The sequence below is a fragment of the Salminus brasiliensis genome, chromosome 9 (assembly GCF_030463535.1).
Source record: "Salminus brasiliensis chromosome 9, fSalBra1.hap2, whole genome shotgun sequence".
Classification (NCBI taxonomy): domain Eukaryota; kingdom Metazoa; phylum Chordata; class Actinopteri; order Characiformes; family Bryconidae; genus Salminus; species Salminus brasiliensis.
This window is the reverse complement of record NC_132886.1, coordinates 29761106-29784541: the sequence shown is the minus strand read 5'-3', so window position 1 is coordinate 29784541 and position 23436 is coordinate 29761106. Positions and strand designations below refer to the sequence as shown.

Below are 23436 nucleotides of genomic sequence, written 5' to 3'. Positions count from 1 at the left end.
CAGCCATACAAAAGCGACCATCTTTCCATAAAGTACTGCAAAAACGTGCCTTGCATAAACCCACCCCACAAACCTTTTAACAAAACACACCCAACAACAACAACAAAAAAAGAGCCTGTGTGGACACGGTTCACCAGTGAGCAGCACCCTGGAAGTATGAGGTTTAGCCATCGATTGCCTTCACATATACATTCTTTTCCACCCCCTGTTCTGTGAGCGGCCCCGTCAGCATTCAAGGTTCTATGGGAGCTCTACATTATTAAACAGCATCTTATGGAATCATTAGACAGAGCTAATGCCATGCTCATTACATATTAACAGCAGTCACAGCAGACATGGAGTTAAACTGTCCCATGGTTCCTCAGGTCTAGCTTTCAATTCATGACCCTTTAATGGCTGTACAGTGGAGCATATGCTCCAAACATTTACAGGGCAAGCGGGACGGTCTCTTTGAAGTCTTTGATGACCATAGCTCAAGGATTACTCAAGCCAAACTGCAATACAGCATGTGCGTACACTCTCTTGCACCACTACTGTTGGAAAAACCACAAACCACAGATAATCATGGCTTTGATGTACAGTTCTAGGACTTTTAGTGTCACACAGACACCCCATTTACACTTTAAGAGGGATAGTAATAGCAAAAAGGATTACCCAGCTCAAGCTCCTGCTAGGCCCGTCATGATCATGACACTGTAGCTGATGATTAAACAAATACAATGTAATTATTCAATTGATTTTGATCTTTTTCTGCATTCTTTAAGCAAATATTTGCCTGGAAGTGAAGCGGGCCCTGTGCGTCGGTTTCGTCTTTCGGTCGCGATACTGAGGGTCAGATATTTATAGTCCGATCACCCTCACGCAACACCATTAGCAGGAGCCTGAAGGGGATATTAGAATCTGTATGCATAAGGGTATATGTGAATACACACCTGTGCTAGACCTCCAAAATGAAGATAAAGATGGTGTTTTGAAGGCCAGTGATCCTGCAAGCATTACCCAACCTAAACTACAGAGTGTACACACACAACTATACTGGGCCATTCACTGCTAAGATGATGATATTTTAGGAGGCCCAATGTTTTTGCTTTATCCCCTCCCCCTTCTGTTATTCCTCATGGCTGACTGTGGGTCCCCTCCACATCCCGATCTCTCTGGCAGAATGAGGAGGAATCCTGACGTCGCCCTAATTAAACAGGGGGGAATTGGGGGACGGGGGTGTGTTATTTTTAGTAGGGGTGGCCTTGATACAGCTGCACTCTTTTATTTGGAGTGTAGGAACCCCTCGTTAGGTGCCCTGGCTGCGGTGCGCTCGCACAAAGCGCGGCCTGTCTCTGCGGACGCTGCGCTGTACAATGAAACCCAGCAGCTCCAGGCACACTGCCCGAGCCACTGAAGTGGTTTCAGACCAGCCTGGAGACTCCTAAAAATACATCCTCCTCCCCCGTCTCTCTCTCTCGCGCTCTCTCTCTCTCTTTGTCTGTCTTCTTCTTCTTCTTCTTTCTTCCTTTTTCTTTGTACCACTTCTTGCTTGTCGTCCTTATTCTCCTTCCTTTTTCTACCTCTTCTCTTTGACCCTTTCCTTCCCCCTTTTGGATCCTGCTTACATAATACGATGAGGCATGGACTGCTCATTGTACCAATTTAGCAGATGGACAGGACTTTGTGTGGGGGTAGTATGAGTGGACCGTGCGTCAGGGACATCTCACGCCCAGCCCCACATTAGGTTGCGCTGAGACAAAGCTCTTCAGAAGCTCCTCTCTTTCTCGCCCTGTTCTTTGCATAGCTTGCTCCCTCTGGTCTATGTGCATGTGTATTTGGATACAGCACACATATGGAAGTGGAAAGATGTCCCTGCCCGCCTGCCTGCCTGCACGCCTTCTGCATTCCTATAGCTTGGCGTGTTTCTGCACTTCCTCATGTGCTCCCGCTCAGAACCATGTGCGAGCAGCCGACCACTGGCCACAACCCACACCACAATAGGCAAGGCGGGAAGCAGTGCGCCACTGTCCAAAAGCTCAGCTCACGTATTTGCAGATATGTGTATAAACTCTCTCTCACATAATTAATCTTGTGCAACTTTGTAGGTTTCAAATGATTAGCAGGAAGCTGTAGAGGTTTGAGATGTGTCTAGAATGAGGAACAGAGCTGGGGAGGATTCTAACATGGCTGAGACAGCAGTGGAACGAGTTAGAATAAAGGGAAAACATCCGGTAGGCCTCATATTTCTATAGTAGTGATTGCATCTCAAGGCAGATAACTTAAATGTCTTTTATAACTAACACAACAAAATATCATTTTAATATTTCAAATCTACTGCTAGCTGTTTCTGGGGTGTTTAACAGGTAAACTGAGACGTGCTCATGTTATCTGTGCTCATGTAAAACACTGACTGCTTGCCATTATTGCATTTTTACAAAATGTCAACTTTGTGAGCATTTGAATCAGTCAGATGCTTCACTGTTCTTGGTTTATCAACTTTAGTGTCTTAATAGACACATATATATATATATATATATATATATTTTTTTTTTTTTTATTTATTTTTTTATGATTTTCAACGGCCCCAGCATATGCATACACGTCAACTATTGCAGTAGGTCTAGATGTTAAATATTATCTCTCTTTCACCATTACAGCCCTGTCTACTGGTTTTAATGTCAGTTTATTTTACTACTAAACAATATGCCACTGAATATGCATTTACCAATGTTAAAATCAATGTAAATATATATGTTAATGCTGTTTAATTGTGGTTAAATGCTCAAAAAGTTCTATTTAGTGTTTTTAGAATAAAGAAATCATACTGTGTTTTTTAACAGATCAATCTGTCTGCACTGGGTAAGCAACAAATTATGCTCATATAGTTTTTTGGCCAAACTCTTCCTTTAAGGTGATAATAGGGCTGTCCTGATCAGGTTATTCTGACCCCCCGTCCTATTGTAGTCTCTTATTGCTGAGTGTCAGACAGTACTGATCTGTTATTTTTGTATAAATAAGACAACCCCACAGTTTAGATAAGACTCAAGTTTGTGGACAGTGCAGCGAGCGGATGCCAGTGTTTTATGGTGCTCCTTCTGGCTCTTTCCTTTTAATTAGACTGTTAAAGTCAGATCTGCTGGAGTCGTCAGCCACTCTCTGATAATGTTCACATTATCCTTCCTTCATGAATCCAACTAATTCTATCTCTTTACTTTCTCAGAATTAATGACTGCCCACTTATCTGGCCTGACCTGATGGAAACCTACGTTTAGGAGGATATTATGGCCCATTTTCATGTTCCACTGTAAAATAGTTCCACACTGCAGACTCTAAACTCTTTTATTTACTTTCTGACAATGTCTTTACTGCTGCTGGCTGGCAATAATGTCTGATAATGGTTCCTTGAGGACACCAGATTGCGCTCTGGATACCATGGTTAAAACAAAGACCTGGAACTGAATTAGGATTAAAATAGCTGATACTCGATCCATTAAAATATGCCCATCAACTAAACCGAATAGGGTCATTCCTAGTTAATAAAGAAGCCACTTGCAACACTGTAATGATATTGTATTATAACTGAATGGCAATGGTGAGCTATTTTCTCTAAAAATAGAATTGTAATACTGTAGCTTATATTGCTATATGAGTTACAGTACTATATAACCATAATTCACATTCAAGGATGAATGTTGTTAGACACTAAATAACTGGTACAGTCCTTCAGTGTATTATATCTTCAGCATAAACACTTAGCATAAAACATAAATCATACGATAAGTCAGGAGGTGATCCCAAAGCTGAAGTAAAACCTACGCTACTGGGGTGTTTCAGGGGCCTTTCAGGGGCCTTATACGCTACTGCGGTAGTGCATGCCTGGCCTCAGAGATCCGGCTTTCCTTTATTTTCCTTTATACAGGCAAGACAGCATGATGGAGGAACCTCCAGAACGATCCAGCTATTTCACGACCAGCCGACATATGGCGCCAATCCATGAACACCCATGAAAGCATTCTCGTCAGCACCAGCAGGAGGTTTTTTTGCACTCTAAGAAAACCATACACCCAGACTCCTGCTTCCAAGATTTAATATGCTTTCTTTACCCTTACGAAAACAGCAGCTTCATGAAGAGGATCTGCTATAATGAGGCACCTCGGCAGGATGGGGTCATCGCAGAATTACCTCCTGATCCAAATTTGATCTACTAGCAGTTATTTCAAACGAATGGTGTTGGTATGACCTCCCATATAGCCTCCGCCATTCAGGGGCCTTATAAACTGAGCCAAACTCCCGTTCATAAATCGCAGTACGTCGACGTGCATGTCTGTTTCAGCCATAAAAGCTCCGGACACTGTAAAAACTCCCATTGTCTGGGTGTTTCCTTTGTTGTTGTAAGGTCTGGAGGCACTCTGGAATGGCTGACTGTCTGATCTACAATGACAGCCTAAAGCCTGACTGAGTGCTCTATACGCAGGCTGAACCAAGAACAATAAGACAACTTTCAATCCACGCAAATTAACATGAGGCGCTTCACAGGAAACCATGTGCTAACTGCTTTAGGTCTCATCGAACGCATCACTGAAGGAGTTAACGGTGTCATGAACGTACATGAACTACGGAAACCGCGCTAGAGTGCAGCAAACGGTCCAGGATCGTGTCAGCAAGTGTCAGTCAAAAAGGCATTGAGTAAACAGGGCTTCTCTGAATTCTGCCCACAAGGAGGAGCAGGGTGATTAACTCATTATCGGGACCACCAAATGACTCCTGTGCTGCGAAATCTCAACAGCGCTCCTCTTCTGTGGCTTTCATTGGCTGGAGCACAACCATCTGTAACCAATGGAAAAAAAGGCCTGCAGCACGCCACAGCATCAAGAGATGACCACATCACTTACAGCAGACAGAACAATGCCTGGGCGAGGGGGTGGTCTAGATAAATACAGCGCACTGTTTCGAGTTAGCCTCAAGTACGTGGAGAAAGGATTGGCCAGGCTGTTCTGCTGAGCATACGGTATCACCAACCCACTGGCACGCGCTGATGAGAGGCTAGGGTTGCATCTATTTCGGAGGATCAAAAAACGTCCCCCTAAATTTGGAACCTTTCAGATTCCTGAGCCAAGTCCACATGAGCTAATGTTTATGGTGTACTTTCACGCTCGTTCTTTTCCAAGATTCTTGGGTTTTCTCCGTTTCAAAGCCTTTCGAGACCTCAGTGCTGCTGTGCATGAGAGTCAAAATGTGTTTTTCTATACATTTAATATAAGCTAAATATAAGTATATCCATATATGCAGGACTGCAGGGGCCAGTGATTGTGAAACCTCAAAGTACTGAACAGATCCAGTGGAACAATAGCTCTCTTAATTCAGCAAGAGTCAGCATAATGGGACGAGCACAATGGCCGTGATGGAGGCTCTCCCCTTAGAGAATCACAGTTGAATATGCGCAGCATGACACCGTGTCCAAACGCATTTGACGCCCTCCATCTCCACCCCGGCTGTGACCAGAGGAAGCAGAGCACTGTGTCAAGGGGTTAATCGCTTCCACTTTCATGTGAGACACAGTGGGGCCTCTGCTCCCCAAGCTAGATATGAATATTACATAAATATCTGTAATATCTGAGGTTTATAGTCATAAAGGGAGGGCTCTTTGTTGTGTGATTTTCTTTCTTCATCCTTCTTAAAGGCAAGGGCACGCTGACCCAACATCTCCATACAAGCACAGCCATTCTAAAGACTGGTACACACTGAATGCTGAACAAACACACAAATACTAATACTTTCCCATCCACACTCAAAACACATCAGCATAAATGAACAGGCAACTTTTAATGTGACATGACAATTACCCTAGGGAACTGCTAGAGTTACTTTGAAGGTGCCTGTAAAACAGGGCCAATACCAAAACCCCAAAACTGTTATGTAACAGTATCTACCAACACCCAGCCCACTAGGCCCAAAAGCTCTGACACAGTAAAACGCAAGGTCCAATTAAAAAAGGATTGGGGTTTAAGTTACTTATGATAAATTTCCTGAAGCCATCTTCATCCCCGCCAGACCCTGATGAGACACACCGTACGTCCAAATGTTTGTGGACACCTCTAATAAATTCATTCAGCTACTTTAAGTTGCACACATTAAGTTGCCAACAGAATAGGACTCTCTGGAGCAGATAAGCATGGACCTACTGGCACCATGCCTAATGCCAGATATGGGGCTAGAGGGGTATAAAGCCGCCCCAGTATTGAGCTGTGAAGCAGCGGGACGATATTTCTTTGGAAAGATGGTTGGTGCTCCATTAAAATTTTTTTGTTATGAGTTGGGGAGTTGGGTCGTGATCATTCAACTTCCTGTCCTCACTAACACGTTCAACAAAATCAAGATAAACTCTTTCAGGAAGAAACAGGTGTCCCAGCACTTTTGTCCATATAGTGTATCAGCAAACAGGATGCTATGCAAACCAGGCCTTGTGGCTTTGCCTGAGGCCTGATCTGGGTAGCAGTCAAAAGCAGAGCATGAGGAAACGAAACCTGGGAAAGCTAACCCTTGCAACCAGCTTCGCCATCTCTTTAGCTGGCTAACCACACCCCAAAGGACAGGATATTAAAAAAAAAAAAAAAAAATCTGTGTTCTTATTACAGTGCTAAAAAAACATAGCTATGCAAAGATATGTGATGCGGAAAAATTTTTCATTGGCTCAACTGATACTATTGGTTTCTCCAAATGTAACACTAATATATCACCTTTAATGACAACTGCAGTCTAAGAATTATTCAACCCCCAGAACAGAATCCCTCCTAAGAGCACACAATTGCAATCAGGTGGCAAATCAAGGGCTTAATTAGTTGCATCGGGTAAGCTTAAGATAAAACACATCAAATACCTGGACTAGCTAGGGGTTTGTTGACTGTCTGAAACACCAGAAACATGCCCAAGAGATGAGAGTTCAGAGAAGAGGTCATTGCCTTGTACCAACAAGGAAAAGGATACAAAAACAGAGCAAAGGCACTGAATGTCCCTGGAAATACAGCTGGAAGCACAGCTCACAAGTCCAAAGTTAAAGGACCACTGGCTATGCTACCTGGACATGGTAGAAAGAGGAAGTTATTACCGGCTGCCACCAGATTGATCAAGAGGCATCTGATCTCATAAGACACAGTAAGACGCATACTAAATACTGAAGGTTACCATGCCCATAGACCTCTGCTGACCCAATAGCACAAGAACAATCAGCTCCAATCTGCCCAGAACCAGATAAATAAGTCACAGACATTTGGGGATTCTGTTCTGTGGAGTGATAAAACAAAACTTTTTGGGTCACTCTGGCTGAGCTGCAAAGATCCTGTGTGCAGAAGAAAAAGAAACTTAACCATAACTGCAGCACTCCACCAATCTGGGCTTTAAGACCGAAGCTTCTCCTCAGTAAAAGACACACAAAAGCCTGCCTGAAGTGTTCTCAGACTGAGAGAGAAAGATTCTCTGGTCTGATAAAACCAAGATTGAACTTTTTGGCCTTAAATCTAAGTGTCAAGTCTGGAGGAAATCAGGCGCTGCTACTCACCAGCCCAACACTATCCCGACACCATAAAAGCATGGTGGTGTAAGTATCATGCTGTGGGAGACCAGCCAGGATTGAGGGCGAGCTGAATGAAGCAAACATTCCTAATGAAAACCTGATCCTGACAGAGCTTGAGAGTATCTGCAGAGAAGAATGTCCAGGTGCCAGGCTGCCAAAGGTGCTTCAACTAAGCACTGAGTAAAGGGCTTGAATACTTATGTCAATGCAGTATTTTAGTTTGTCCTTTTCAATAAATTTGCATAATGATTAGTACACATTGTGTTGCACCTTGCTTGTCACACAGATGGAACTGAGGTGCGATAGCGGAAAGTAAGAGGAACATCTCAAGGCATTATGGTACAATTGGTTAATTAATCCAATAGCTAGTAATTATTTTAGAGCAATCATTATTTCTTATGGCCATTTCGTATAAAGCAATGGCTCAGCATAAATGTTTGATCTCTCACATGAAAGTGTGAAACTCCCTCTCTGGAAGCAGTGACTGCTTGCAATAGTCATGGAAATCCTATCCTAATCCACCATCATTAGAAATAAATTTTCACTGTTATACCTGAACCATGACATTTTTATCTGGAAGGCCATCATAATGAATTCGTAATCCTCACCCTAGATGTTTGAAGATGTCCAACGTTTTAGGGTATCTTGCTTCAGGGTAGGTTAGCAGGACAGCACTCTGGGAACCATGCTCAAACCTCAAAGCTTCCTGAGCACAGGAAGAGACAGAAAAGAAACTTTGAGGATTTGTGTCATAGGATGACCCTAAACTGTACAGGTCCACATGCCTACAGAAAGAGGTCTATGATGAACCTGTTGTATGTCCTTTACTCCAAGAAACCAACTTTGGGTGATGTGTTTTTCCAAGGTTGTACTATTATTTAAAGACCTAGAAGCAGGAATTGAAGAAGAAACAGTCCTGCCAGCCTTAGGCCTTGCTGCCAAGATAGATCCCGGATGTGCGTGAACAAGAGAATGTTCACTGTGGGTTCAAGGATTACACAAGAGGTGCAGCACCTAACGAAAGAAGAGTGGCCGTTAACCAGACCTGCTCAAGTTGGAGCAGACCTCTGCAAGTCGCAAAGTGCTGGAACAGTCGTTAAGGCTCCGGCAACACTGAGGTTACGCAACGCTGGGCCGGGCACACCTTGGGTAAACTTGAGGTTTCCTGGACGGCTACAAAAGCTTCTCAAGACGAGACTTGTTCTCATGTGAACATACTGATAGCAACATTGTCTTTCATTGCCTTGAGACAAGGTGAGTTCTCACAGATGCTGAGGTGCTGAGTAGGCGTCTTCCGTGTGGAATCGGATCAAGAGTCAGCTTTTATCCTTGGAGACAACCATGGGAATTGCCATATAAACATGACAACACAGTACGGCACAAAGGTATGAAGAGAAATAACAGCAGAGCTGTCAGGTGGGCGTTCTAGAAGGCTACAACTGAAGCCCCTGACTCATTACTCTTGCTATTAAGTATCCCTCTAGATTTACATTTATTGGTTGACTAGAAGAGTCATAACAGGCTCATTGTCAATAAGGTATTCTTCAACAGTCACACAGAAAAGGGAAGGGTTGTCTGCACCTTTTAACCAAGATTACTGCTGAAATATGATAAGATTTAAAGCCTGAACTGAACATATGAAGGAAAGTCATGATTCTGCATTTACTGCATACATCACTAAGTGCTGCATTTACACACAAAACACATCTTGTTAGAGCTAAAAGAGAACCGAAATAATCAATAGGTTTCGATCAATACTTCCACAGGGGATTAGGAGACATAAATAACATCTAGAAATGAGGCATGATGATACCAGCAGCTAGTGTACTTACAGGGTAAAGCTGACCATGCTGAAATTGCAAACATGCTGGTCAACAGTGGTTTCTCGGTAGACTGTATTACGATGCAGCCAAAACCTTTGCTGTTCTACACAAACAGTAACACAACATTAGCCGTTTAGTGAGCTATTTACACACTTCAGCAATAACATTAACTACCAGCCTAATATTGTGTAGGTCCCCTTGTTCCATCAAACCAGCTCTGACTCCACAAGACCTCTGAAGGCATCCTTGAGCATTGGGTACACTATAGGACTTTTAAGGTGGTAGCAGATTATAAAACGACTAGGGATCATCCACTACACGACTTCAACCTGTTGCTGGACCAAACCGAACACGCCCCAAAACACGCTTGCCTCATGTTACCTAGAAGACACGAATTTTCATTTTCGGGTGAGCCAAAACGCCTTAGACTAAGGTTGTGGGTGGGAAGATAGAATTTACATAGTCTGTAAAGAGTGCAGAGGGAGTTGGAGGTGAGTAGCACAGCACATATTTGAGGCTACCCTACGTACAGGGCAGATGTTGGTTTCCTATACGAATTTCTGTTCCACCTTAAATGGTGCTGCAGAACTAGTCACTACTCAATTCTCCCTCTAACGGTCGACTCTACAGACTACAGCCAACCAGCACAGACTCAGCCAGACTTTAAATCGAGGCTAAAAAGGTTAAATTATGTGATTTTGGCCCAATTGGCAGACGGAATGTAATGTCTATCTTACACTATATGACTAGGGATCATACATTACATGACTTCCCCCAAAACATGTACCTATGAGACGCATATTTGCAACGGCCCAAAAGTTCTGGGAGGGAAGATGGAGTCAGCATGATCTGTACAGTCTGCAGAGGGTGATGAAGGTGAGAAGCACAGCACATATGTAAAGCGATTTTCCAAAAAATGTGATTGTGAGGCCTAAAATCTGAGTCTTCACCACTACACACTACTCAATTCTTACCCCAACTGTCGAAGTTTAACCTGAGGTGGAGCATTCTGTTGCTGGTGGTCCCACCCCATAAGATCTAGCGTTGTGGAGATGATGTGACCCAGTCGTCTAGCCATCGCAATTTGGTTCATGTCAAAGTGGCTCCGATTCTTACGCTTGCACATTTTCCCTGCACTCAACACATCACCTTCAATAACTGACTGTTCACTTGCTGCCTAATATGTATATCCCACCCCTTAAGTGATGCCAGATAATCTATGTCATTCATGTCACCTGTTTTAATGTTTTAATGGCTGATCTGGGTGGACATTCACTCTTAGCACTGTAAAAGGAAGGCCTCTAGTTAAGCGTCCACCACCTGTGCTGGTAAGAGTGCAGTCAGCTATTAACTAGGGAATTACATGTGATATATAGGAATACTCATGCATGACTTCTTAAGCCTCTCACAAACGGGCACGGAAAATCTAGAATAGTGCAGTTAAGTGTATTATTTTTTTTTTCCAATTTCCAAAATGAAAGGTTTTTAGGAAGCCAAAAAAGTTTTTTTCCCCACTTTGGCATCGTGCCAAAAACCCCTTTTAGCAGCTTTAAGAGTGCTGACCTTCAACCTAATAATTAATCTTTCCCTTTGACACATTTCAGAGCACAGCTAATGGAGCAGTGGAAGAAAATGCCGCTAACGTATTTGCAGAGTACCGGTATCTAGAGTAAACAGATATGGGTTCTGAGCCGGGTTACATGAACCTTGCCACTTGTCATGTCATATGATGTACGCTCAGTAACAGGCGCTATCGCATGAGGACATGTTTTCACATTCGTCGGCTTTCTCTTCGTGACAGTTGCCTCGCTCACATGGCGCTTCGAGGCTGGTCACATAGCGCTCAAACTGCCAGTCAAACCGCCCGTCAGTGCGAGTTTGGGGGCGCCCTGTGAAGATGATTTTTTTGGTAAAATGGAAGCTTTCAAAACAAATATTTGGCCATATATGCACATATTACAAAGGACTGGACTTCAAAACCTACATAAATATATTATATTTATGTATTGATCTGCTCATAAAGACAAAAACTTTTTTTTCAAAATCTAGCACAGTACAAATTCTGGACACCATGAAACCATACATCCCATACATGCCACATTTGAAAATGGCCAGTTTCAAATAAACTGGCATGTGTGTCACATATTCCAATATGTGAAAAATAAGGGAATTCCATACATGCAAATTTATGTAATATATATCAGATTCCTGAACAGATAGGAACTGTAGAGAAGTACTGCCAATAGAATAGGACTAGAGCAGATAAACATCAACCTACCGTCACCATGCCCCATGCTGCAGGCATATGCTGCTAGAGAGTTCTCTAGAATGATGCTTGGTGCTCCATTCAATAATTTTGGGATGAGTTGGGAGTTGGGTCGTGATCATTCAACATTCTGTCCTCACTAATATGTTTTATTGCTGAATGCAGTTAAATCTTCATCTCATCAGCCCAATATCGAGTAGAAAGCCTTCTCAGGACAGTAGAGACATTTACTTCTACACAAGCAAGACAAACTCTTTCAGGAAGAAACAATGAATAAGCAGGAGTACCAGTGCTTTTGTCTATATAGTGTATCAGCAAACAAAATGCTATGCAAACCAGGTCTTGTGGCTTTGCCTGAGGCCTGAGCCAGGTGGCAGTCAAAGTTTGGGAGTTGGGGATGAGGTGGGGCGGTGATCATCCTGACCTCACTAACGCTCTTGTAACTGAAAGCAATGAAATCCTCACTGCAATGCTCCCGATCTTCCCTGGACAGTAGAGACAGTTACTCCAACAAAAACAGGATACATTTTTAATACCCTTGATTTCGGAAGAAACAATCAATGAATGAGCAGGTGTCCCAATACTTTTGCATCTAACTATCTAATATTTATGTATCTAAACATAACATATTACAACATACCAATACATGACAAATATAAGTTGGAAATATGAAAAATCCATATATACTGATATATGAGACATGCTATGGGAAGGCCCAGTACTCCCAAAACTGTTCATGGCTCAGTCTGTAAAAAGAGCTTTCGAGAACATCGGTGACTGTTATGACCTGAACTGAAAGCAAGGGCAATTCTTGGAATTCTGGAAGTGTGCCTGTGTGTACACGTGTGTTTCTATGAATAAGCAGCAGGTGGCTAAGGCGAGTGATCTTACAATCTTCAGGTGTGATCGCTATTCCTCGATCCATCACCTGTTAAGCATTGAAGATTAACTCCAGTGCAAACAAACGCAGGAAACCCCCTCCATTGTGCTCTTGTACAGTATGGGCTGTTTTATTGCTGCAGGTGTTTCTAGATCTTCAGATTAACAGTGCCTGAAAACTCAAGCCCTCTTCGCCTCACTATCTCTCAGCACACACACACCCTCACTCCGGTCTCCCGTGGCAATGGCACCGCAAAAAGAAGCTCCCAATTATCTGATCGCTTCATGCACACATCAAGCTCTTTTATGAGGCACGTTCGGCCGCTGGAGTTAACCAGACCACGTGCTGCCTGCTGCTTCTGGCTTTCCTCTCCGCCGCTGCATTGTTATTTATAATGCACAGTCAGCAGACCTGTACAGATGCCTTCAACCTCATCCTTACTGAAAGACCAAAGCACCTGGAGATAAGGAGCAGATGTGTGCAGATAGCTCAGAGAAACTGTGGCCCACTAACACACACATTTTTAGACCCACCATTGTTTCCTTTTTTAATCCTTCGATCTGACCTCGTTTTAGAAGAGAATTAAGACCTAGTTTTAACACTCGCACTTCTGCTGCAGCCATGTAGACATGAGTTATGGCAAAGGCACTCACTGCAGAGCGTTTGGGCAGAAGTGGAGGGACACACCGTACCCCACGCTGCCACTTGGTGTCCTTAGTAACCTTCAAGAGGGGTCTTGGGAGTGCACCGCTGACATTTGGCAAAGGTTCATATGCGCTTTCTAAAAATGACAGGTGCACCTGTGCATGGCCATAAAGGGCTCCTCCTCTTATTTTTAGGCTGTTAGGAGTTCTACATTGATTCAGGCTTGTTGCTCTAAATACTACATTCACACTACCAGTCTTTCAGCTCGTCTTAAGTTCAGTGTTAAAGTGTTGGGTGGTGGCACTACAACTTTATGGTACATTACATTCATGGATTTAATGCATACACTTCAGCAAGGCCTGTGCACTGTTCCTGGTTAGCAGTGCTGAGCACCTACTGACACTGGTCCAAACAAGGAACCAACAGAAAGGCTACTGTGGCACAGGTCTCTGGACTGCCTAATAAGTTTAACAACACACACTGTTTATGAGCTGTGTGGCTGTAGTATGGTCAGAGTGGCCATGCTTCTCTCTCTTCTGTCTATTGTTGAAAACGGCTACAATGGGCACACAAGCGTCCGGACTGGACCTTAGAGCAATGGAGGAAGATGGCCTGGTCTGATGAGTCCTCTTTTCCTCTCTGTCTTGTGGATGGCCGTTGTTTACAGTAGTTACTACAGGCGTCTGCTGTAACATCTTGTTGCCAGATATCCCTGAAGATACCCCTTCAGAGATCTTGTAGAATGAGCTACTTTGTGGTTCCTTCCTCACGTAATCCAGGAAATAAGCAAACAAACAACATTTTGTTCCATTTCTAGGTAAATACTCAAATCTATGCAAACCTTTGGCCATGAGGAGTTTAAGGTGGGTCTGATCTATTGAGGAAGAGGCTGTTGCACAAACTTGTGGAACCCATCCCAGCTTAAAAGTATAAGCAAAAGGGGACACACCCCATAAAGACTCAGTTTTGCATTGAAATGATTCGGAGGGCAGCGCTGTTGCTCAGCTAGTAGGGTGTGTGCCGCTAAAGCTCCAGGGGGTCTGGGGTTGTGGGTTTGTCTCCCGCTCTGGTCTCCTTCTGTTAGGAGTTTGATGTTTACTCCGGTTTCTTCCTACCTCCCCAAAACACACATGGTAAGTGAATTGGCTAGGCTAATTTGCCCCCTTGGAGTGAGTGTGAGAGTTACCTTGCAATGGAATGGCTCCCTGCCCCGGGGGGGTATTCCTGCCTTTAACCCACTGATTCCGGGGCGGGCTTTGGATCCACCGCATACCTGACCAGGAAGAAGTAGATATCATTTCTAATGAAAAATGTTGTACTGAATTAGAAAGGAAACAAACAGAAGTAGCTGCATTTTCATGAGGGGACGTCTGGACCCCACTGCACAGTGCAGTTGCGTTGCAGTTATGTTGAAAAGTCTTATTTGTGTTTTATAACTGTTTAGTTATATAGTTTTTCATCATACAGTCCTGGCCAAAAATAATGGCACCCCTGCTCTTCTTTCAGACAATGCACCAATTCTCTTAGAAATGTGTAATGAAAATCAGTTAGAAATGCTTTGGTATTCACATGGTTAGTTCTTTTGTTCGCACTGGAACAAAACAAACAAAAAATCTGATCTCACTCCTCAAATCTGGAAGTTAATTGAGCTTTAATGTCACATTTACCAAAGCTCTTATTTCACTATTGTTTCCTTTGTAGATTTTTATTCTTGTTCTGTTATTTGTTGTACTATCAGGCATCGACCAGAGAAAGATGGGTTCCTCTTTTGAGTCTTGGTTCCTCTGAAGGTTTCTTCCACTCGACCTGAGGGAGTTTTTCCTTGCCACTGTTGGTCTTGGCTTGGACACAGATCTCTGTAAAGCTGATTTGTGACAACATTCGCTGTGAAAAAAAAAAAACGCTATAGAAATAAATCTGAATTCAATTAAACATTTGTTGCAATCCAGGGAGGTTCGCTACAATGCCAAGGGCTGTAAACTTCCTAATGACTTTAAGCACAATGGGCATAGGAAAATGTAGCCTTGCTTTGCTTTTTCCAAAATGTTGGTTCTCATACCTTTCTAAGACACTTCTTCGCTCTTTTCTTTTTGTCCATGCTCAGCGTGTACTCTCAACTGGCTGAGCGTGCACTTGCTACTTTCCACATACACAAACTAAAGAACATCACATCATTGAAATTCCTTTTTGTGTTGTGCCAATTAAAGCAAACATATAATTAAAACGCTTGTAATTTCTGGTAGAACTGGTGCATTGTCCCTGTACAACATCCGGAGAATTCGACCCTTCCTCTCTAGAGAGGCCGCCCAGGTGCTGGTTCAGTCTCTTGTCACTTCCAGACTTGACTACTGCAACTCTCTTCTGGCTGGTCTCCCTCTGTGCACCATCAGGCCCCTGCAACTTATCCAGAATGCAGCAGCACAGGTCGTCTTCAACGTTCCTAAATTCAGCCATGTCACTCCACTGCTGCGTTCTCTCCACTGGCTTCCTGTAGCTGCTGCCCGCATCAGATTCAAAACCCTGACTCTGGCCTACAAAGCCAAGAACGGACCAGCCCCTCCGTACTTGATGGCAATGGTCAAAAGCCGATCCGCACCAAGAGCCCTTCCAGCTTCAAGTACGGCTCGGCTCGACCCGCCATCCCTCAAAATCCACGGAAGACGAGCGTCCAGGCTCTTTTCTGTCCTGCACCAAAGTGGTGGAACAAACTTCATCTGGGTGTCCAAATGGCAGAGTCGCTCGCTGTCTTCAAACGTAGACTGAAGACCCTCCTCTTCTGAGAGTACTTGGACGAATAGCTGAGTACTAGGGTCACCTTATTGACTTGTGTTTAGTAACGTCTAAGATTAGAGGATCTTTGAATTATTAGTCTATTCTAACTAGCTGAGGTTATCCTTGGGTAAATAGCAAAACACTTTTGTAAGTTGCTCTGGATAAGAGCATCTGCTAAATGCCATAGATGTAAATGTAAATGAAAGATTAGCAGGGGTGCTGTATGATTAGACTATTATTCGAGAATTTTCCAGTAACTAACACTGATCTCAGATCAGTCAGCTCATTTTAAACTTTAATAAAATGTTAAACATTTCAGTGCATTTGTAGTCTTTCAACATTTCATGATGTTCATTCACTGGTGGCTGATTGTGAGGGAGAAACAATAAAATAAAATAATGAATGAATGAAAATGAATGATGATCATGCGGCAGGACAGCTGATACAAAGCAGATCGCCATGCCGCATCAGATGTGACATCCAATTCCATACAGGCCCACTCACTGTTTGATTAATTACTGGCATGACCACTTAGTGTCTTTGTCAGCCTCAAATAGAAGATGAAACTTTGTTAAAGTGCCAGAGATGAATTCAAAAAAGCGCTTACAGCCAATGATCTCCACATCTTGAACCAGTGTCCTCAAAGCTACATATTGATTTTAGCAGTCATTTAATAGTGATTTTTAAGTGGAGTGATTTTATTAGCTGTACAAGCTCCCTATACACCATCTACACTGTGTCCAATAGGATGCACTCCATTCTAATTAATGAATTCAGCTACTTTAAAGTGCACCGGCTGCTGACTCAGGTGTTTAATTCTGCACACACAGCTTGTATAAAGTCAGCAGACCAGCGCTGCTAATAGAATGGGCCTATATAATACTTGAGCCTAAGGTCACCAAGGTTCGGCTAGAGGGCTGTAAAGGCCCCCATAATTGGGCTGCGGCACACTGGAGCGGGGTTTTCTGGAGTGATGGAGCATCATTCAATATCTTTGGGATGAGAAGAGCAACCCACAAATGAAAACGTAACGTCTGGCAAACTCTGCATCGTAACTCATAGGTGGGGTTAATTGTAACAGATTGAGGGGTTATTTGCTAAATAGTCTAGAAAATTGATGCAAAATATCCATATTATTAATAAAAATGTTTAAACTCTTAACAATGTTTTACAAAAACCTAACATTAGAGTTGCAGCGGTTTACCATTGTGCGGTATACAGTGTACATGTGCCTAATACTGGTACTGGGGGGAAAAACTATGTAAAAAAATGCAATCAAACAGAGAATCCCACCAATTTCCTACTCTCTTATAAAAGAGTCATAAAAACAATCAATCAATCGATTAATGGAGAAAATATGTCTAATATGAAATAATCACTACCTGGAAATGAAGTAGTTTAAAATCACTCACATGCAGCCTTCTTAGTTTTATATTAGGGAGATATTTTTCCTATACGACTTATAAAATAAAGTCAGTAAATAATAACAATAATAATAAGATAATGATGAAGAACAAGAGGAAGAATTGTGAAATACTGTATACTGTGACACTGTAAAACTGTGATATTCTTTGAAGCAGTTAACATACAACGAAAATCTCACCCTGGTTAATATGATCCATTCAAAATGTAACTTTAACTGGACTTACAATAGTATGTAAACAGAACTGGAATGTGATATGTTAAGGTCACTTAACTCCTTTTGGCAGAGACAAGCTAACCAACCAGCTTACAAACTAATCTCATTCATTTGGAAGCAGATTTTATTATTTTGGTTGGTAAGTATGGCTTGATCAAACAAAGTTAACAGGATAACTGGAATGTGATTTTTTGACCCAGACAAGTTTCCCAAATTAAATAAATAAAACTAAATAAACTACATCTAAATGAATAAAATCATTTTCCAAAATAATTTGATTAGTGAATTGACTGAGTCCAACATGGCCCTTTTAGAAGAGCAAACATCAGTTTCTATACTGTTCTAATTGTGGTTACAGACCCTCGTTCTCAAAATAGCCTCAATTCTTTGTCACATGAATTCCACAAGTTGGTGCACGCTGCAAGAAACCATTAGAAGATTGGTTGCCGTCAAACTCTGACCTTATCATCTGTAAACTTCTCCAGTCTTCAACTTTCCAGCTTTAGTGGGCCTGTGCTCACTGCAGCCTCAGCTTTCTGTTCTCAGCTGACAAAAGTTTAATACAATGGTATCAGAGTTACCATAGCCTGTTACCATCCTGTCAGCTTGCCCCAGTCTGGCCATTCTCTGTTGACCTCTCTCATCGACAAGGTGTTTCCGTCTGCAGAACTGACGCTCACTAGACCAACTGTAGAGGCCGGTGTGCTGAAAATCCCAGGAGATCAGCAGTTTTAAAAATACTCAAACCAACATTCATGCCACACTCAAAGTCTCTAAGATCTTTCCTTCTGCATGACTTTATACATGGCATTGCGGCCACACAATTGACTTAAAGGAGTAGGCAAACAGGTCTTCCTAATAAACTGCTCATTGAGTGTGGAGGCTGTAACTGGCTGGAGCTCTCAAAATTATTTACCAGCTTCAAAATAATATATGGTGAATACATCGTCTTCATGGTGACACTGGAGAAATATCGGTCCGGCTGCTGTTTCACTATATAAAACCAACATTTTAGATTTTACCCCACGTTAATTAATGCTCCACTCTCCCCTACACATTTATATATTGTATGTGTGTACACAATAGGACACACACACACACACACGCATTGAGAGCTTGGCTGGTGTTTCTGGTTGGCACCGATTCTGCAGCAGCTGGTGTGTGCAGTTAACTGGGCTTGGCTGTAGGCCTCTGAAGCCTCAACCTGCCCTTCAGCTCAGCCTGCGATGCCCTGCCCATCAGCCTCTATTAACAAAGACACACTGCGCAGAGAAAACAAACGAGATGCTACTGGCGCATTATCCTGGCACCAGTCCAAGCTGTCCTCCGTCACCAGGCCTGCCCGGGCATCGCCATGGTGACCACACACACACTCCCGCACTCGCTCACACACCGCACACATACACACATACCTCCTTCAGTCAGCGGCAGTGGAGCAGCTGGTGGAGGGGAAACGGACTGGTTGGGAGTGGAGCGCGGCGAGCCTGCCGCAGCGCAGCGGATGAAAGCAAATGTGTCAGCTCTACGAAGCGCCGATCAATCGACTTTTGATCCGGCCACAATGACTCTTTGTGGCCCGGCGCTGGGCGGAGGAGCGTCGGCAGCAAATGAGGCAAACTTTTGTTGCCAGCTCTTCCCGTCTTGGCAATGCAGCTGTCAGATGTTTAGTCTCTTCCCTCTGTTTGTTTTCCCTTCACTGCCGAGCTTGTCAACATGCCGTTGTCTTAAGGAGACCTTCCTTGGGCCCTTTAGGAAACGCAGATTAGAGCCTAGGGCCAGTGGAGTATTCCTCATTACTGCCCTTCTTTTGTTCTTGTTAATTCACCAGTTACGAGCTCCGAGTGGCTCAGTGGTCTAATACAGTAACCACTATGGTCTGGGGGTTGCAAGCTCTAATCCAGAGTCATGCTGCTTTGCCATCAGCATCTGGAGTCAGAGAGTGCACAATCGCCAGGTGTGTTGATGGCACTCTCTCCTCTCACCACTCTTAAGCAATGCTGGCCAGCACAGGCGTTGGTTAGGTGGTACGGTAGAGCTGGGGAGCCTGCCCTGGTTTCGCATAAATCAGAGCAGTGTCGGGAGCACTGCTAGAGTTAGGGGGTGCTATGAATGGGCAGGCAATTTAACTGGCAGTAAGAATTGAAAAAAAGGGAGAAATTTGAGAAATTACAAAAAATAAATCCAGCATTTACAACAAACGCACGAGTATAGCTGTCTATGAGGGGCACTCAAAGCATGATTTGTATTTATGTCAGTGGAGATAAAGTGAATTACACTCTACCACCGTAGGAGGAGCCCAGTAGCAAACAAGACCAATGAAAAAACCTCCAAATCTACTAGATTTTGGAGCATTGCTGTGAAAATTTGACTGAATTCAGCAACAAGAGCGTTAGTAAGGTCAGATCGTTTGATGATCACCACTCCACCTCACCCCCAACTCCCCAGCTCATCCCAAAAGTATGGGATGGAGCCCCATCATTCCAGAGCTCAATGCTGGGGGGGGGTTATAACCATTTTGCCCATGCCAGGCTTAGGCATGGTGCCAATAGGTTCATGTTTACCTGCTCCAGGGAGTCCTATTCTATTGGCAGTACTTCTCTACAGGGACTAGACAAGCTGTATGTGCATATTTGCACATCTGTGTCAGCAATGGGTGCAACTTAAAGTAGTTGAATGTATTCATTAGAAAGTGTGTCCAAGGCAATGCTTCAGTTTAGTCTAGTAGAAGGTCTTTTCTGGGCAATAGAGACAGTTACTCCAACAAGAAGAAGAACCAATGAGCTGCTGTCCCAATACCTTTGTTCATATACAATACACATTTCCGCCATGCTGGGACCCAGTCTTTTCACAGTTGCTAAGCGTCTGCTGAAAAGAATGCAAGTCCTCTTTCGTCATTAGTGCTGTTTTAAAGTCAGGGATGAACAGCTGTTTTCACACAACTGAGCCGAGCTTTTAAGGGAAAAAAAAAAGAAAACAAGATATCATTTGGACTTAAGGAGGTCTCAGCGGGTGTAAGAACGGAATACAGCTGCTTGAAAGTTTTCCCCGAGATAAGCATCTGTCTGTTCTAAAGGTAAATCCTCTACTCCGGGGGCTTGCCAGTGACAAATTCGAACCAAAAGAGGACGGACTCAAAGTGCCGTCTCAGAGAGGGGGAGGGGGCTGGTGAGTGTGCACCATAATCCCCAGAGTGCCCTTTCCAGCCTGCAGTGACAGCAGCAGCAGCAGCTCTGTCTTCAGTGCTCGTAAAGGTTTAACGCTAACATTGCCCTTTAAAGCAGCCGTCAAACGACTTGATGAGGGCAATTTGATTCTTCACAAGTTTCCTTCTGAAACTGGAAGCGGGGGCAGGATGTGTTGAGGGCCCAAAATCGGATTATTTATATACCAAGTTGACCAGCAAACAATAAACAAAAAGCACATGCAACAAGCTGAAAAAGAGAGAGAGAGAGCGAGCGAGAGAGGGGGGAAAGTGATGAGTTCCAGAAAAGCTTCACTATCTAAAGCACTCAAAGGAGCCTCAGTAAAACAGTCCCAGCTGAGTGAGAACATTACATGACTTCTGTTCTTTATCAGCTCAATTCTTAAAACGGTAATAACAGCACATTAGCAGCGCTGTTATGGCCACTTTAGCAGCGTATTAGAGGTCCTTAAAGGGAAATTCTTAATGTTCAACCATCAGAAGGGAGGGGAAGATGTGATCTGTGATTTTGAGCGTGGCGTAATTGTTGGTGTCAGAAGGGCTGGTTTGAGTATTTGTAGAACTGCTGATCTCTTGGGATTTTCAGCATAACGGTCTCTAGAGTTTATTTAGTGAGTGTCGGTTTTGTAGACACCTTGAGCCTACAGAGGCCAACAGAGAACAACCAGACTGGCTGGAGCTGACAGAAAGGCTGCAGTCAGGTCAACTGTGGTGAGCAAAAAAGCATCTCAGAAAGCACAACACGTCCAACATTGAGGTGGATGAGCTACAACAGCGTCAGGTTCCACTTCTGTCAGCCGAGAACAGAAAGCTGAGGCTGCAGTGGGCATAGGCTCCCCAAATCTGGACGGTAGAAGACTGGTCTGGTGAACCTTGAGGCACACAGATGGTCAAAGGCCAGAAGCATGAGTCCACTGAGCCAACCTGCCTTGTGTCAACAGTCCAGGCTGGTGGAGGGGGTGTAACGGTGTGGCGTTTTGCGACCAAAAAGTCCAAAAGGAGGACCTACCTGTTATTGTAGTGTAGTGTCCCTAATAAACTGCTCAGCGAGTGTAAAATTAGAACGTCTTAAGAGGGAATCCCACCATTTTTTCTGTAAAAAAGAAATCTGAACAGCTAAAAAACTGATGTAGACCAAAGCTGTTCAGAGTGGTTGGGTGTGAACTCCTCTGTTATAGGGGGTGGAGAAGGAAACTAGACATCTAAAGTGTTCAATGTTTTTAAAAGTTAAGAGCTGATGGTAGTTTTTGGTCTAAAATTGTTTCCCTATTATTCAAATTTCATTTTCCAGTATTTTGCCACAGTAGTTTTAGTGTTGGTGGTGAATAAAATGGCTACATTTGCATTGTAGTCATTGCAACCCTGGTTTTGTTCACCACCACTGTAAAGAAGTCAAGGTATGTACGTTTCTTTAAAATACATTTTTCACATCAAACCCCTCTGAATAACAGTATTAGAGAAATGGAGACTACATTTTGTCAAAAATAAAAAAGATACAGGGCTGTTCTATTCTATTCTATTAAATAGTATAAACCCCCATTGTAGGATGAGTCCGCAATAGGCCTTTCAGGCAGAGACAGATTGTATATTTAAACTAAATGAATAAAACTGTCTTTTTGACATGGACTGGGTATAACTACATGCAATAAACGCTCTGAAACAATCAACTTTGAGTTGATGGTAAATGGAAGCAACTTGCGTGCTACATTAGAGCCGCTGTGATGCTGTGGGCCTGCCGTTTTACGAGCTGAAACTCTGCAGAGCCCAGCACTGCTGCCCTTGATCAAATTCATACAATAACGTGACAAGCTGCAGACATGAACCCGATGACTCCTGCACCGTTCTGAAGCGCTCTGGTTACAGTGCAGCCGCTGTTCACAGGACACACACAGAGAATCGCCTGCCGTCCGGATGATAAATCTCGCAGATTGCAGTTTGCGAGTAAGGCTAAAGCCCAATCACTGCTGCCATTGAATGGGACGCTGTAAATCACAATGATTCTGAGAGGTGGCTGCACAAATAAGACGCTGGACACTAACCATGAGCAGCTGCTGTGCGCCTCGGCATCTCGGGCCGGGCCGCCATATATCACTCAGAATTACAGATCAGGCTGAAGATGATCCACATTCAGCTGACACTTTTACTGCAGGCCCGATACGTCTGGGCACTCGGCAGAGGAGGGCCGCGGTGGGGACGTCTGTGAGGAGAGGGTGGAGAAGTATGTTAGCGTTCCTGGCGTTGGATAGAAGAGCTTAAAGCAGCAGCGGAGACACCATCACCTTGAGCGGCTGCTGGAGGAAAGTCTGACAGATGACAGTCATCCAGCTGGCATAATCGCTTCTACTGCGGCAGGCTGGAGCTATGTGGCGACACCACAGCAGCGAATTATACTGCCTGATGAAGTGAAGTAGCACTAAAACTGCCACGCTCTCAGAAATAAAGGTGAGTTCTTTGAGTGATGCCATAAAATAACAATTTGTGGTTCTCTAAAGAACCTTTTTTTGTAATTGAGATGTATGTGTGAAGAACCTGGTGTAAGGTGTAAAGAAGTCAATATAGTTGAACCCTATACTGACCCTGGGGATATTATTGAGTTATTAATTCTTATGTCAAAACAACTGTGATTTTTATAGCAAAGTATTTTTTGTGGAGTCCCA

At 43.5% G+C, this 23436-nt stretch overlaps 1 long non-coding RNA gene across 1 annotated transcript in view; it reads right to left on the bottom strand.

The window, feature by feature from the left end:
• Positions 1-14427, bottom strand: part of LOC140561691 (uncharacterized) — a 66426-nt gene extending 51999 nt beyond the window's left edge. The window contains exon 1 of the long non-coding RNA XR_011980090.1: positions 14353-14427. This is a non-coding gene — a long non-coding RNA (uncharacterized lncRNA). The remainder of the gene's footprint in view (positions 1-14352) is intronic.
• Between the last annotated feature and the right edge of the window lie 9009 nt (positions 14428-23436).